Source organism: Leptodactylus fuscus, chromosome 1 (assembly GCF_031893055.1).
Source record: "Leptodactylus fuscus isolate aLepFus1 chromosome 1, aLepFus1.hap2, whole genome shotgun sequence".
NCBI classification, from domain to species: domain Eukaryota; kingdom Metazoa; phylum Chordata; class Amphibia; order Anura; family Leptodactylidae; genus Leptodactylus; species Leptodactylus fuscus.
In genome coordinates, this window is record NC_134265.1 from 312,224,965 (window position 1) to 312,241,963 (window position 16,999).

Genomic DNA, 16,999 nt, shown 5'->3' on the forward strand with positions numbered 1-16,999 from the left:
AGAGTATCAAGCTCTCTCTCTCTCTATATATATATATATATATATTTATATATGGAACTAGTTTTAGTGTCTTAAAGAAACATTTGTTCCTCGTTAATCTGACACCAAACGCTGTACCATTATCTCCAGCTCTCGTGATTGATAACTACCTCCCATTACTAATGGCTGTGGCCACCAAGTCCATCTGATTAATGGGACAGGATGATGATGTTTTGTCATGTTCTCTGTCATTTGTTGCACCTACAGAATTTTCCCCAAAAAAGTTTTAATGATGCCTTTAGTTGTTTATAGGATGTGACATCAGCCACACTGGAGATGACCTGGTGACAAGACCCTGCATGAAGAACACACAGGAGCATAGCTTCCTCTTCCTCTGTCAGGGTGGCATGCCCAGTACATCCCATCAGGAAGACCTTGCTTGTAGCTGATGACAATGAGAAGAAGGGTTTTTACCATTTGCTCTTACATTGAGTGTTGAAAACAAATAAGAATTAATTAGGATGCTCAAGACCCAAACTGTGCCTGTCATGGAGGAAGATGGAAGGGGCACTTAGTATCTGTCACCTGCATGGCTAGGCAAGAGTGAATGTCATATGCCTATACGAGAAAAAAATTACAAGGACACAACAGGAAGTTGATGAAATCCTACGCTAAAATCCACTTCTGCAAACTAAGTCTGGTGGTGCCACTTTAAAGAAATTAGAGCTTGTCAACTAAGGCCCTTTTCACATCTGCGTTCGGGTTTATGTTCGGGGAGTCCGCTTGGGGACCCCCTGCCAAACGGAAACCTATATGCATTAAAAAGCAGTTACCTGGGAAACCCGCAGACCCCATAGACTATAATGGGATCCATGTGGTTTCCGCACGAAACATGCAGAGAGAAAAGTCATAGAAGCAGCATTTTTCTCTCCACAGGTTTTGTGCGGAAACTGAGTGGAAACCACATGGACCCCATTATAGTCTATGGGCTCTGCGGGTTTCCTGAAGGTAAGTGCTTTTTAATACATATAGGTTTGCATTCGGGGGGTCCCCAAGAGGATTCCCCGAACAAAAACCTGAATGCAGATGTGAACCTAGCCTCAAAAATGCAGAATATTGCTGTTTTATCTTTGTTAATTCCAGGGATATCATAAGTTAAAAACACAGCAAATGTATAAGCAGCCTCAACCACTCCCAATCCAGACTGTGTTTTTAACCCCCTGCTGTCCGCACTTTAAAAATGTACTGGCAATACAAAGACATTTTTTTCAAAACTATAACAAAAACTATATACATTTGGTATCAGCGTAATCGTAACAACCTGCAGAATAGAGGCAACATGTCATTTTAGATTCGCAGTGAACGCCGTAAAAGCAAAACCCGTAAGAAAATGTAATTAAAGATGAGGTCCAATGTCATGGAAAGGCAGCTTTTTTTGTTGCAGATGTTGTCCCTATTGTTTTTTTTTTTTGAGCCAAAGTCAAGAATGGCTACAAAAGGAATAGAAATATGTAGAAATAGAAATATGTAGGAAGTTCTTATACTTCTCCCTTCTGCTAAATCCACTCTTGGCTTTGCCTCAAAAAAACACAACAAAATCTGCAATAAAATAAGCTGCGTGGGACCTTAGTCCTATGCTGTTTTTTTGTGTTTTTTTGCTGCATCCCATTACATTGTATGGAATATTAAATGATACAGTATAAAGTAGAATCTGTCCTGCAAAAAATAAGCCCTAATGCTGCTTTGTAAATGGAAAAAATAAAAAAAAAAGTTACGGCTTTTGGAAAGTTGGGAATAAAAAAAAAAGGAAAAAATGGCTGCGATGGGAAGGGGTTAACTGATATGTATGGACATAACTTAGATAAAATAGCAATATTGGTGTCATATGAAAGATAAGAATCTCAGTGTTCTATATTTTATAATGGCCATGATATAACATAGGCAAGCACAGGTACGTGATGAGTTTAGTGGTGGCCATGTTATGTCTCCACACAACACATGGCTGCAATAAGACCTCAGACCTACAGAACCTCATCAGACTGTTTTATGAATGACAAAAAGCACAAGAAATAGATTAAAAAAAAGCAAAACAAAAAAAGAGAAAATTAACATTTTCATTACCCATGCACTACAATGTAAAATCCTGTTTTTAGTAATACTTTTCTATTAGAATAAATCCTATACTATAATGATGGCCATAAATCCACTGTAATGGCTTTTTGTATAAGCGTGCACGCTCTCTCTTTAATATTGTGGTGTTGCTATGATAGTGTAGGATTTGTGTTACCTTTCATGTTGTTTACTTAGTAACAGTGTAATAACCTTCATGGTAGGATCTTCATCTAGATTTACCCTTATACAAACACACCTCGATTTCGCCATGCTATATAATATTGGTAACAGCAACAGGAAATAATGCCATACTGCCCTGATATATGTGAAGCTCAGACTGGTACTGTCCCAGGGCAATATACAGTACATGCATAGACAATATAGCATCACTTCTAATACTGATTACAGGTTCTTGCACTGCCAACATTTACAGTATAAAGCACCTAAGAAGCAGCAGCACTTTGTGAATCAATGCAATAGATGTTCAATTGTTCTTCTTACTAACCTGGAATAGTTTGGTAGATGGACCTTATTCTTTACTAGACACTTCCGGATCCTGCAGCGTATGGTGCATGTAATAATATACAAACTGCACTTCTTATTATACCTATAGGGAAAACACTAGCCTTTCCGCAGGTAGAACTGACATTCTGCGATTTTGTAAATCACAGCTTTTACACAGCAGTTTTTTTTCTACAAGTTATGGATGGAATTAGCCAGAATCTCATTCACTTTGAAGGTACAGTAAAATGCAGCATTTTCGCAACGTGGGGGCTTTAGGCTAAGGCGCCATGGGACGACCTGCACCTATAAAGCGCTGCTGGAAAAATTGCGGCGTGAACGCATCATGGTTCTCCCGCAGTGCTTTAAATAGAAAGTTCACAGAGTTTTCCACAGCAGGCTTTCTGTTACCATTATATCTATGGGGAAGCCACCGGCGTTTCTGTAGATATAATTGACATGTTGCGATTTCCAAAACCGCGCCATGTCTGCACCACAGTTTGTACTGCAAAGTAGGAATGGGATTCGCAAGAATCCCATCCACTTTGCAGTTACTCTAAAATGCTGGGGGTAAATCGCAGAGTTTCCAGCTCATAGGGCCCCGACCTTAGCCTTAAAGGAGTCTCCAGGGAAATTGTGAGAGGTTGTTTACAGTGACAGGCTGCCTCTGCCAACTAAAATTAAGGCACCGTGTTTCATTGTGTTATTGACAAGTTTTGTACTGTGGATTTTCTTCCCTTGTTATACCTATAGGGGAAATACCAGTATTTCTGCAGGTATAATTGACATGCTGTGATTTTCAAAAATGACGGCAATTTTTATAAATGCAGCTTTTCCACAGCAGATTTTTTTCTGCAATGTTTGGATGGAATTAGCCAGAATCTCAATTACTTTGCAGATAATGTAAAACGCTGCTTTTTTTTCTCCACAGTGTTTCTGTATCAGCAAAATGGCTGCTTTTATGCAACATGGGTATTTAGCCTAGAGGTCTATCAGTTGCCCCCGCACATCCCCCTCCACCCCCTGTGCTGCGGTGAGATCACAGGAGCATTTTAGTTGCATTAATACTAAGGTTCCGCTGTGACAGGGCTTAATAGTAACACAGCAATTTTGTCATAGCTTGCAATAAGGCTCCGTTTTCACGGAGTAACGTGCCGCTCATTTAGACATGTATACACGTATCAGAGCGAGGCGCTTCAAAACAGATGCCATTGATTTCAATGGGTGCCGGCTTACGCGCGCTACACATTAAAATCAATGGGAGGCTTTGTAACCAATTGATTTCAATGAGTAGCGTGCGTAAGCCTGCACCCATTGAAATCAATAGGATCTGTTATGAACTGTCATGCTCTGACATGTGTATACGTGTCTAAATGAGCAGCGCGTTACTCCGTGAGATCGGAGCCTAATAGAATACTGCAGTCTCATGCAAATGCTGCAAGCCTCTTCAAACAGCTGATCGAATAGATCATCAATAAAGCCTGGAAAACCCCTTGAAGCTGAGGCTGACGTTGCAGAAATGCAGCTTTTTTAGTTGCAGATTTTGTTGCATATTTTAAGCCAAAGCCAAGCATGTCTATTGCATTCACACTGAGTTTTTTTGGTCAGGAATTTGTTCAGGAAACTGACTCAAATGCTCCTCCTAAAAACGCATCACCATAGGACTGTATAGTGAGGCATTTTTTGGAGGAGGAATTTGAGTCTGTTTCCTGACCAAAAAACTCTGTGTAAACGCAATCCATTCACATGGAGGAAAATGGCACTGAATTTGGTGCTGAATTTCAGTGCTGAAAAAAAAAGCCTCCTATTGACTTTAATGGGTTCCTTTTTCTGCTAGCTGAACTGAAATTCAGATACAGATGAAGTAGAGGATTCCAGTTTTACTTTATTCATTAGAAAATTATATCATTAACTTTTGGTTTCTATCTGTCTATCTATCTATCTATCTATCTATCCAATATATGGGTAACTATGTAGCTTGTGTGTATCTCGGAGCACATTGGAGCCATGAATTCTAGCATTAGCTTGCTTCCCATCTAACAATATGTATGATGCAGGAGTTCCAGGCTTCCTGAGCTCTTATCACACCCTGCATAAGTTGTGGGAGTAGTGGTTTGGCTGTGGAAACAATTGCTTGGTATCAGCTCCTTTCTCCTTCTCACTGATAACACTGCCAGAGAATGGGCAATCCTGAGGAGTGGAGATGATAATGGAGTAGACTGTGGACACAATAATGTTGTCCTGGAGATCAAGACACCAGGCTTTACATGTTCTACTGATATCTATTGCAGACAAAGGAGAAAGCGGAAAAACATTCCTTATACCAAAACACATGAACGTACCTGTTCTACATTACTTTCTATCTCCTTAGTAGCCTATTATAGGGGGTTTTCCCATCTCAGATAGCTATGGTATAACCACATATGCTATGTATTTTATAGATGCAGGTACCACCACTGGGAATAGGGAAATGGGAACCCCAAAAAGAGCCAGGTAAACCTGCTTGACTGTTTCCAGAACTGCAATAGAACTGAATGCGTGCCCACCTCTCCATTCACAACAGTCCTAGTACCTGCATCTATAAGACCTTTATGGCATACTGCATAAGTAATCCTCAGAGGAAGAAATGAAACAGAGCATACTAATCATCATAGGGAACCAGCAGCACCCGTAGGGTGGAAAGATGTATGTCAACATGTCATATTCATTATTATGACATTACTGCAATAACTACATTTATTATAAATTTGAGGTTCTTAGTGCACATTTTGATAAAATTGTGAGCCCATCTGCCATGTCAAAGAAACTTCACTCAGACAGGTCCCTACACTAAACACTGTAGCTGTACAACATGAGAATCGTCTTTCCTTTTTTCTCTTAGTTCTAAAAAGTGAACTCAGAATGGATAGTATAGTCGATATATTCACACACATATATATGAGAAAGGTCCCAGTGTGGACCAATACATGGTGTACTGCTTTTTCCAATAAAAGGACATTTTCCATCCATACAAGTTGCTGACAGACCGGATTGTTTCTTCTATATGTATAAACATATACATATATATATATATATATATATATATATATATATATATACATATATATATATATATATATATATATATATATATATATATACAGTACCATATTCTTCAGACTATAAGATGCATTTTTTTTCACCAAAATGTGGGAGGAAAATTGCGCATCTTATGATACGAATGCATCACCCAACTGTGGGCCCTGGGCGTGAGGACATGGTGTCCTGGCGGCACGAACCCTCTCCAGCATTTGCCGTAATATCTGTAAAGATAATGGCAGCCGCTCTACTGCAGAGCATTTGCCATAACTACCGGGTCTTTGCTGTAATGTACAGTGGAGACCCGGAGCTAGTTCCCATAATCAGAGTCCACTCTGATCACAGGCAATACTATCTGTAAGACCCCCACAAAATACCCCCGGGCTGGTGGGTACCTTGTTTATTGCACAGTTGTTCCTGTGTGGCAAGATCGCAGGAGATGATCTGTTCCTGTGACAGCCAGAAGCCTAATGAAGGCTCCCAGGCCTGTCATAGTAATAAAGTACAGAATACACCATAGGCTGCAATACTGTTGACTGGACTACAAAATATATTTCTCGTGGGGTGAACATTGTAGCGGGAAAAAGAATCAAGAGTGCCAACATGCCGTTTTCTTCACTGTTTTGCCTCTGATGGTATAACTAAAAAGTACACCTGACCCCCCCCCCCCAAAAAAAAAAAACAAAAAAAAAACCACACTATGCAACCCTGTACAGCTGAAAGGTCACCTGTCAATGTGGCCTTGCAGCTGTTGCAAAACTACAACTCCCATATATTAAATATTTTACCGCAATTTTTGCTTCAAAATTTTTTCCCCTATTTTCCTCCTCTAAAACCTAGGTGCGTCTTATGGACCAGTGCGTGTTATAGTTGACAAATACAGTATATATATGTTTATGCCCATCTGTATATTTTACAGGTGATAATATAGTCAAGGACTAATAAATACAATAAACTGTCCCATTTATGTCAATTTATTGTAATACATGGAAGTAATAGTGCTTGTGTATGTCATGTATATGGAATCCACACAGCTCCATACAGCTCAGTCTTCTCTATGATGAACTTCAGCTTCTTTGCTATTTATCAGGGGCCTCCCTTTGTGAGATAAGACATAATAATGAAGGGATCCGTCCATGAAATATTTCTGCGCTGTCTGAAGAACTGATGATGGGGTCTTATTCAGGAAGTTATAGAGGAGAGCGGCCTACTGGTAGACATCGCTGGAGCTCAAAGCCAAACAGAGAGCACACCCTCATTATCTTTCGCCTAGTAACTTATTCTGTTGCCAAACAAAGCGCAACTGAGAAAAGAAAGAACCTTCTCTAATCTATTATAAGAAAATTTCCATGTAGAGAACCAAATCGGCCGCATACGCTCATTTCCTGAATAACTCCTTCTCACTTCAAAAGACAATAAGTCACAAGTAGCTAAAAGCTGCGACCACAGATAACAAGGAATAATAAACACAGTACTGAACAGATGCTCTGGGGGCTGCTAAAAAATTACATGTTTTATGGGTCTATGGCCCCAAACTTCATAGAACGTAAAACAGATTTGATAGTTTTTTTTTTAAATTATATATGTAACTACTGGCTAAAAAGGGCAATAACTGGGCACCAAGGGTAATAACTGGGCACTAAGGGTAATAATTGGGCATCAAAGGCCATAACAGGGCACCAAGGGTAATAAATGGGTGAAAAAAGGGTAATAACTGGGCACCAAGGGTAATAAATGGGCACCAAGGGCAATAACAGGGCACCAAGGGTAATAACTGGGCACAAAGGGTGATAACTGGGCACCAAGGGTAATAAATGGGCACCAAGGGCAATAATGCCAATAAGAGCTCTTGCCTGAAAATTTTTTTACTATAGATTATTGAAAACTGGGTACCAAGGAAAGATGGCGAAATTGCCCAGAAGGGCCTCATTAAATTCCTGTACATTTTTAGGGGCCTCAATTAAATTAACCAATTGTTTTTGGTTTGGGCGGTTCTTTCACTGTTATATGTGCTGTAATAACTATGTCTTTTCATGTGTTATATGCTATATGTCAATGGCACTTTTTAAAAGCAAGATTTTTATGCCATATGAAAATGGAAAGGTAAGGGTCCATTCACAGAAAAAGGAACCCATTGAATTCAATGGGAGGCTTTTTTTTCAGCGCTGAAATGGACTCTAAGAAGACCAATAATGGAAGGTGTGAAGAGAAGCTCGGGCCCAATAATATTGGGGGAATACAGCCGGGAATATATAGAGAGACAGAATCTTCAGAGTCAACATCTTCCATGTTATCCACAGCTGAATACACTCAAGTCTCCAGTACAACAAATGGCCTATTCACATGACTGAATCTGGACTAAGAAATACAGTCCGTGTTTGTGTGTGTGTGTGTGTGTGTGTGCGTGTCTGTGTGTGTGTGTGTCTGTGTGTATTTCCCTACCCAACTGGTGTCCCTTGAACTGAACTTAACTGATTTATGATACCGTGACGCTAAGAACTACCGCAGCTCTACTGTTCTAATGCTCTACTCTGCAGTACTCATATAAGGTGAGTAAATCAGTATGACGCTATGCTCACACAGATATGTTGAAGTCCATTGTGTATCCTTTTGGACAGAGAAAATGTTCTGCAAGTCCAACTTTTGTCTCCATCCAAAAGAACGGATAAACAGCGGAAATACTCTAAACACACCCTGATGGATGGTTTTCAAAATCCATTGAAATCATTGGGTTTATTAAATGACCCACTCAAATCTGTTTTTATGATCTTTAGGCCCGGGGCTTAAAGTGGCGTAAATCACGGCGTTTTTACTGTCCCAAAAACAGTTTAGCGAATCCACACATTGCAAAAAAATACATGCAGTGGAAATGCTTCAATTTCCAAAACCGTTGCGCTTTTGGAAACCACAGCATATCAATTATACCTACGAAAAACCTACGAATACGTTTCCGCCATGGTTTTTCCTGCAGCACTTTTTGGCCTTCTTAGTCTGATTACCTGCGGAGACACCAACACGGATGTGAACCCAGCCTGATACTGATCAAGTTCACTTCAAAAGACCGAGAAATACTGTATGGCCATCAGAAGGATGATATTTCTCAGCCAGAATACGGCCATGTTTAAGGAACCTAAGAAACAGATCGGAAAACAAGAATGCTACACATGAAGAGCACAGATGTGATGTGGTAAATACAGTACATGTATTACTTTACATGGCTCAGATACATACAAGTGAATTAATAGCAACCCCCTACCATGCCACCAGAATCTATGAAGACGGAACATGTAAAGTCCCAGATCATATAATTCTCAGTCCTTATTGCCAGCAATGATTTGACATTGCAATAAAGAAAAACTTGTCTTTTAATTGTTTGTATTTCTAAGAAGAGATTTTCAACAAGGCCGCATTTTGCATTTGTCCCTTTGGCCCCAATATTTACATTGCTGTAGCTATTACATATGAAACGTTACACGGAGTTAATGTATTCTAAGTAGAAGATCACTGATCACTTCCCTTTAAATTAACTTCATAAGAACTTAGGAAATGTTCCACGTCCCTCCCATTCCTGTTATTAGGTTTTAGTCACTTTGTAGCTTTGAGACACTTGACATGTTCCAGTTATGACCCCTGCATCAATACACGTAAGGCCAGTGTCACACGAGCGGAACATAAGGAGCAACCTTGTGGGACCCATTGAAATCTGGATGAAGGAGCAGTATGGGTCATATGGACATGCGTATATACAATAATTACCATCATGAAATATATGAGCTCTTCTGACCTTGCACCTCATTGTAGTCAGAAAACAATGTACTAAACAAGCTTGGTCAAAGTGCGCCATACAGCACAGGATGATGAGCCGTAAGGTTTACAGCCGGTTCCACAGATGGGATATTTCCTTGAAAAGATTTCTTTTGTTTCTTCTAAAAAGTTGCTGAGGTTGTCCATCTAACAGGAACATAATGTGCTGTTTCCTACCAAGCTCCGACCATCCTAATTACCGGTGGTCACGACTGATGGAGGATGGGCAGCTGATAGGTGAATCCACAACAACAAGGCTCTCTATATGTATCGTCATTATATATAAACTGAACAAAGCCATTGGACTATAGAGGTTTTACAAAAGGCAAGATGTAAAAGGAATTTTCCTGTTTTACTCATTATAGTCTTTGTCTACAAGAAAAGTAGTTTATATAGAAGTTAACACTTTCTAAAATTAAAGGAAAATGTTTGTTTTGGTACCGTGTTAGCCAGTGGTTATAAAATAGGTTATAAAACCTACTGAAGACTTGCAAAGTTTTTTTTGTTTTTTATATAAAATTAAAGGGTTCCCTTACTATAGACGCATCACCTCCATCCACAGAATAGAGGGTAAATGATCACTGGAAGTCCAAATGCTGGAAACAGAGCAGCAATCTGGAAAATCTGCATGCCAGAAGACGGAAACCATAGACCGGGTCCGGCCGTGAGCGGCGGTGAGCGTTTTAGGCTCTCCGCCGCGAAACCGGATTTTTTTATCCGGACACAGAGTACTGCATGTCCGACTCTGTGTCCGGATTATAAAACCCGGTTTCGCGGCGGAGAGCGCAAAACGCTCACCGCCGCTCACAGCCGGACATCTCTCTCACCCATTCAAATGAATGGGTGAGAGAGACTCCTGCAGGTTTCCGTCTCCTGCCTCTGTTTTAGGCAGGAAACGGAAACCTGCAGTACGGAGAGGGCGACGCAGATGTGAACGAGCCCTTAGAAATAGCCATTAGAAGTTGTAAGTCACTTTCTATGATAACTGGAACCGGAGTGTTTTCAGGGTACTAAAAAGCATTCACAGTGTACCAAATAAATGACTGCTCGCATGGGATGTCTGAAGGAATGGCAGATCCAGGCACAAGTAAAGAGAAGTACTGCGCTATACTGTATAGAGGTGCTACTAGTCAGCCATCAGTGCATGTACTCTACTAATACATTGGTTATACCAGTGACATAACCATAATGGTCTGTAGGAACCTCCAGCAAAACATTGTATGTTAAGACTTTTTCAAATTGCAATGGTCCTGAAAAAGACTATTGTATGTTGTATGGGACCAAATAATAATGACTTTTCTCCACATATGTATCATTTCTAGTTTTGGTTGTTGCCCCGCAATATGGTAATTGTGCTGAGCTTATGTGGATCTTTATAATCTGGTTGTGAATTTTATAAATACATACCTCCCAACTTTTGAAGAACTGAAAGACGGACAAAATGTGCGACGCGCGTAGCGCGCTGTGGCAAATTTAGCCCTGCCCACTTTTGTGTTGACTCCGCCCATTCTCATTAATTTTTCATGTGCACGCACACAGTATAATCCTCCTACAGTCACCCGTAAATTATATGTTCCCCCTCTATCTCTCCCCCAGTTTCATATACACCCTTCATCTGCCCCCAGTTTCATGTCCCCCCTCCATTTCTGCCCCCAGTTTCATGTCCCCTCATCTCTGTCCCCAGATTCATGTCCCCCATCTCTGCCCCCAGATTCATGTCCCCTCCTTCTCTGCCCCCAGATTCATGTCCCCACATCTCTGCCCTCAGATTCATGTCCCCCATCTCTGCCCCCAGATTCATGTCCCCCATCTCTTCCCCCAGATTCATGTCCCCAACATCTCTGCCCCCAGATTCATGTCTCCACATCTCTGCCCCCAGATTCAAGTCCTCTTCATCTCTGCCCCCAGATTCTTGTCTCCACATCTCTGCCCCCAGATTCATGTCTTCTCCATCTCTGCCCCCAGATTCATGTCCCCCCATCTCTGCGCCCAGATTCATGTCTTCACATCTCTGCCCCAGATTCATGTCCCCCCATCTCTGCCCTCAGATTCATGTCCACTCCATCTCTGCCCCCAGATTCATGTCCACTCCATCTCTGCCCCCAGATTCATGTCCCCTCCATCTCTGCCCCCAGATTCATGTCCTCTCCATCTCTTCCCCCAGATTCATGTCTCCACATCTCTGCCCCCAGATTCATGTCCTCTCCATCTCTGCCCCAGATTCATGTCTCCACATCTCTGCCCCCAGATTCATGTCCCCTCATCTCTGCCCCCAGATTCATGTCCCCACATCTCTGCCCCCAGTGTCATGCCGTCCTCTCCTTCAACTGCCCCCAGTTTCATGTTCCACCTCAGTGTACAACTTACACTTACCTTCTCCTCGTTCCCCAGCCGCTCTCTGCGTGCCTCTCTCTCTCACTCGCACACAGTTGTAGACGCGATGTGACGTCATCACATCGCGTCTACACAGCCAGTAGGCAGCGTGCAGCGGCGAAGCAAGGAGCTGAACTGTGACAGCTCCTTGCTTTAGCCGCGTATGTGTTCGACGCAGATCTGAGTTGAAATCGGGACATACCTCCCTCCAACTGGGACCGCGGGACACATCACCGGAATCGTGAATGTCCTGCGGAAATCGGGATGGTTGGGAGGTATGTAAATACTATAGGTAGCAAAACCATCATTTGCTTCCTGCTGAAACATTTCTTTAGGTTCAGGCTCCACGTTGCGGAAACATAGCTTTTTTTTACTGCAGATTATGCTGTGTTTTTTTGAGCCAATGTCAGAAGTGGATTGAGCAGAAGGTAGAAGTATAAGAGCTTCTTATATATTTTTCATCCCATTTGTAGCCATTCTTGGTTTAGCTAGTAAAAAATGCAGCACAATCTGCAACACAAACAGACTGCATTTCTGTAACATCGGACCTCAACCTTGATTTATACATTTACACCTCTTGTAGTTGCACAGCCTTGGTGGTAAGGTTGTAAAATAATAATTTGTCCATTTTTACTTTATTTTCTGTTGTACAGGGGGTCCTTGGGAATCCTAGTAGCCATGTTTCCTGTCCTGGTGGCCTTATATCAGAACATAAATACTAAGCTCTCCTCTCCACTTACTTGGGACACTGCTCCTCAATACACAGGAAGACAGGCTTAAGCATGTGGAGACATTTTAATCTTATCAGCACACAAGTGTCTTTCACTGACCCATCACCAGCTTTACAACAAGCAGAGGCATACAGGAACACCAGCGGTGCTCTCATCACTACAGGCCTAGCTTTATGCTCAGGCGCTCACTAAAGTAACTGTAGTCATTTTTATGCTTATTTTTGTAGATTTAGGGTGCATTCACTCTAAGTATACGCTGAGCTGATTCTGAACGTAAAGCACGTTCAGAATCAGTGGCGTACAAAGCAGATCCCATTCATTTCAATGGGAGCTGGCATATGAGCGCTCCCCATTGAAATGAATGGGCTGCTTTTTTCCCTATTGGTTTCAATGTGATATATATATTTTTTATTTTATTTTCACATTATTAAGGCATATACCATTAACCATTTTAATAAACTAATCTTTTCTTAGTTTATTTTATTGTTATTTTTTTCAGCTCTTTTTTGGAGGAAAATTTATATTGTTTTGTATATGGAGAACAGAGCCAACAAAATTGTGTAGTGACTGTGCTGAGTTCCTGCACTACAGCTTGTACAGGAGCAGAGCTGCCGCTCATCACACTTGCTATACATAGAACAGAGCGAGAACAGCCAATCCGACATACAGAACCCCCAGCCAATCTGAACTTGCCCAGAAAATGTATTTTTTGATGTGCTAAAGCTGCTTTAGGACAAACTGCGTACAAGACCTGAGGTTGGAAGTATTGAAGAATATGTTATAACAGCGAAAAGACAGGTGTTGTGCTGGAAAAAAACTGCCATTTTTTTAAATCCAATGGAGCCTATTAAAGTATGAAAGAACAATCTTAAATAAAACTTTTATTTTTTAATCCAGTTTGTCAGCACTGCCTGGAGCAGATCAGATAATATGCAAATGACTATACACAATGGACTGAAGGTTAGCTGAGTGGTTACCTGGCTTTATTAGAACCTGAGATAAGCTGCTGTAAGAGCAGTGTAATATAGTATGTGAACATAAATTCATAACAGTCATGAAGCCATGTAATTTATCGGGATAAATAGTAGCCTATGCGTTAATCGAGGTTACAAACTATCTATTTCATTCAAATCCGTTCGTCCGTTTTTGCGTGATCGGGTAACAAACATCCAAACACACAAAAATCCAAACTTACACATTTATAATATTAGTAGGATAATTTTTATTTATTTTCTTAATTTTTTTTTTAAATTTTCAAATAAAAGAAAATGGGGAAGAGGGATAGGGACCCCCGAGTTTTGAAAAAGGAGTATAGAAAAGTAAGTAAAATAGAACAAAATTGTCTCTGCCGGTGTAGTAGAAACATTAAAGTGCAATAGTTGAAATGTGACGGCAATGATTATAACACTGCAGAGGAGATGGGACACATCAAGCCCTGAAACCACATGACATCAGGAATAAACATGACCATCTATTCCACGTTTTACCCATTCTGAATTGTACTTCACATTCTGAAAACCATAGAGTGCCCTCAGAGAAGGGTATCTAATGAATATTCCTAATTGTTACTTGCTCTTGGCAAACATCTCCAGTGGAAAGGTATAAGACAGGAAACATGAACATCTGGGAATGGAAACATTCATCCGTCCTGTCACTTTTCTACATAGACTCAGGAAGGTGAAGGCCTTATATAAACAAACTTATATCAAACTATTTCCTACATTATATGTGTCACTAAGCAGTTTTATATTCAGACAAATAGTAAAGAATTCCAAAGCCCATAAACACAAATGTCTGCCAATAAATACCCCATGGAGCTCACTACGACCGCTCGTTGATCGGCCCATCCCAGATGCCTCATTCCTTTGTTTTCAAGGGATGTGTGACCCTAAAAGACACTTCAGCCAGCACTTCAGATGATATAATTTGAGATTGGTTATCCTGCCAGGTTATGCTTTTGTGATTTCTACATGTAATATAAAAAAGTAAATATTGGGCTATTTATTGTCTTCAATTAAATGCTTACTTATTGCATAGAGAAAAGTTAGACATTTCTAAATTCATCATTACCTCTTCATCACTATGCGGAATATGATTGCGCTATATAAGTAAGTAGAATAAAATAAATAAATGGTCAAATCATGTGTTCATGGCTTGAAAACCTTAATGAAAACCTCATGGGCAATGTATTAATGCAATGGAAGCAGCGGCATGATAGAGAACCTGCTGCAAACCAGAAGTAACATTAAGGAAAGCTCATATCCATAGTAGCTCATAGAAGTTGCATACAGTTGCACATCCCCTAAGACATCCCCCATTCTTCTCTCCACTTAGTCATTGATATTGTAGTCACTCCACGGAGGTTATTAGTCTACCTCCTTGATCTCCCTAAAGTCTGACCAAAGTATCAGTTAATCCTCCTGTGACCCATTAAAAGTCATTTGCTGGTTGCACCTTTGTCAGTAAACCCCCCTGGGCTGTCATGGCATCCCGGCTTATTTCACTACTTGTAATGTGTTTTCATGTAATTGGTTACAATGTCACTATGTCATGTAGACTAAGAAAGAATTGTAGAATTTATCATCATTATTTATTTAATAAAAGTATTCTATTAGGTAATTTCTTAAAAAGTTGTTCTTTTGTTCTGAGAATGGACTGGGTGGAAACAATATAGGAAAATGGAAGAAAGGTCTAGTCCTTAATCCAAGTTTGGGAAAGTGTCATAAACTATATATGACATGATATAAAACTGTGTCTTGACTCCACCACATAGTAAGGAGGAAAAGGATAACTCCCAAGACCATAGATGGTCATTCAAAGAGTCCTTGCCGAAGACAAGTTCGCCACCCCTGTATAGTGGTATATATGTTATTAGAGATGAGCGAGTACTGTTTGGATCAGCCGATCCGAACAGCACGCTCCATAGAAATGAATGGATGCACCTGGTACTTCCGCTTTGACGGCGGCCGGCCGCTTAACCCCAGCCACCTTAACTTAACCCCTTAAGCCAGCTACGTCCATTCATTTCTATGCGAGCGTGCTGTTCGGATCGGCTGATCTGAACAGTACTCGCTCATCTCTAGTTATTATCCAATGTTCTTATTTGTTGTGTGCCATTGGTGATGTGATGTGTGTTTTGGATGGGCAATCCACTTCATCACAAGACATGCGTGACCCAAACAGTCCAAATTGATCGTTTCAACAAAACCGAACAATTGGGGGTTTCGTTTTGGATGAACTAAAATGGCCATTGTGACATGCATTGCAGTAAATTATTATACTGTTTGATCTCTTCGTACTCCAGAGTAAAATAATTGGAGGCCAAGGAGAGGTGAACAAAAAAACAAAACATTTATACTAACCTTCCCTCATCTCTTTTGGGCCTCTTCACAGTGTCCGGCACTCTCATATTTAGGCTATGGCCCATATCACTGCTATGGCCCAATCACAGTCCTCAGCATGGGTGCAACCTGGGTGCATGATGTCACTGAGAATACCCAGAGAGTGCGTGTAAAGCTGCAAGGAGGTCCAAAAGATGTGAGGGAAGGTAAGTCTAAAAAATTTTTAAATGTTTCCTCCTCCCCTGGGCCTCCATCTATTATACTGAGAAAAGTCTGAAGAGACCCCAGAGTGTAATAATTTCACTTCTGGTTCTATACAATCTTTTTCAACCCAAAATGAATCAGGGACTCGAACCATCGGAACAAAAAAATTAATCTTGGATGGTACAGACACCTCTCTGGGTTTTGTTGTGTTTCTTTTGTAGGTGCAAAGTGTACAAGCAGAACATGTTATACCAGAACATGAGTTATTGGAAACATCCTGTGATATGACCTCCCCCTAGTTGTGGCGTGACGCTTGATTACAGTGGGGTGAGGGATTAATATACTCGCGTATATACTCGAGTATAAGCCGAAATTTTCAGCCCAGTTTTTGTGCTGAAAAAGCCCCCCTCGGCTTATACTCGAGTCAGCAAAAAAAATTAAAATTTTTTGTTTTTAATTTTTTTAGGAGGGGGGGGGGGGGGTCTATGACCAGCCACAATATTAATGTATAGAATATCCCATAAAATAGTGCAAAAAAAAAAAAAGTTCTAAATCACTCCTTTCACTAGAATACTTACAAAAGTAGAAAATGACTGTGAAACACACACACATTAGGTGTCCTGTGTCTGAAAGTGCCCAGTCTACTGAATATAGGATCTGCAGTGCTCCTTTTCCATCGGGAAGGGGTTAATAGGAGCACTGCAGATACCCTATATTCAGCCAGGCTGAATTCCAAGTGGGGGAAAGAAAAAACCCAGTCCTCAAGCTCAGGGAAGGGGCAGACAGACAACCAAATCACCCCCCCAGCACCACCTTCCACAGCACCCAGCAACTACTGCACCCAAAAACACTGACCATTTTAATTTTTGAAATTTT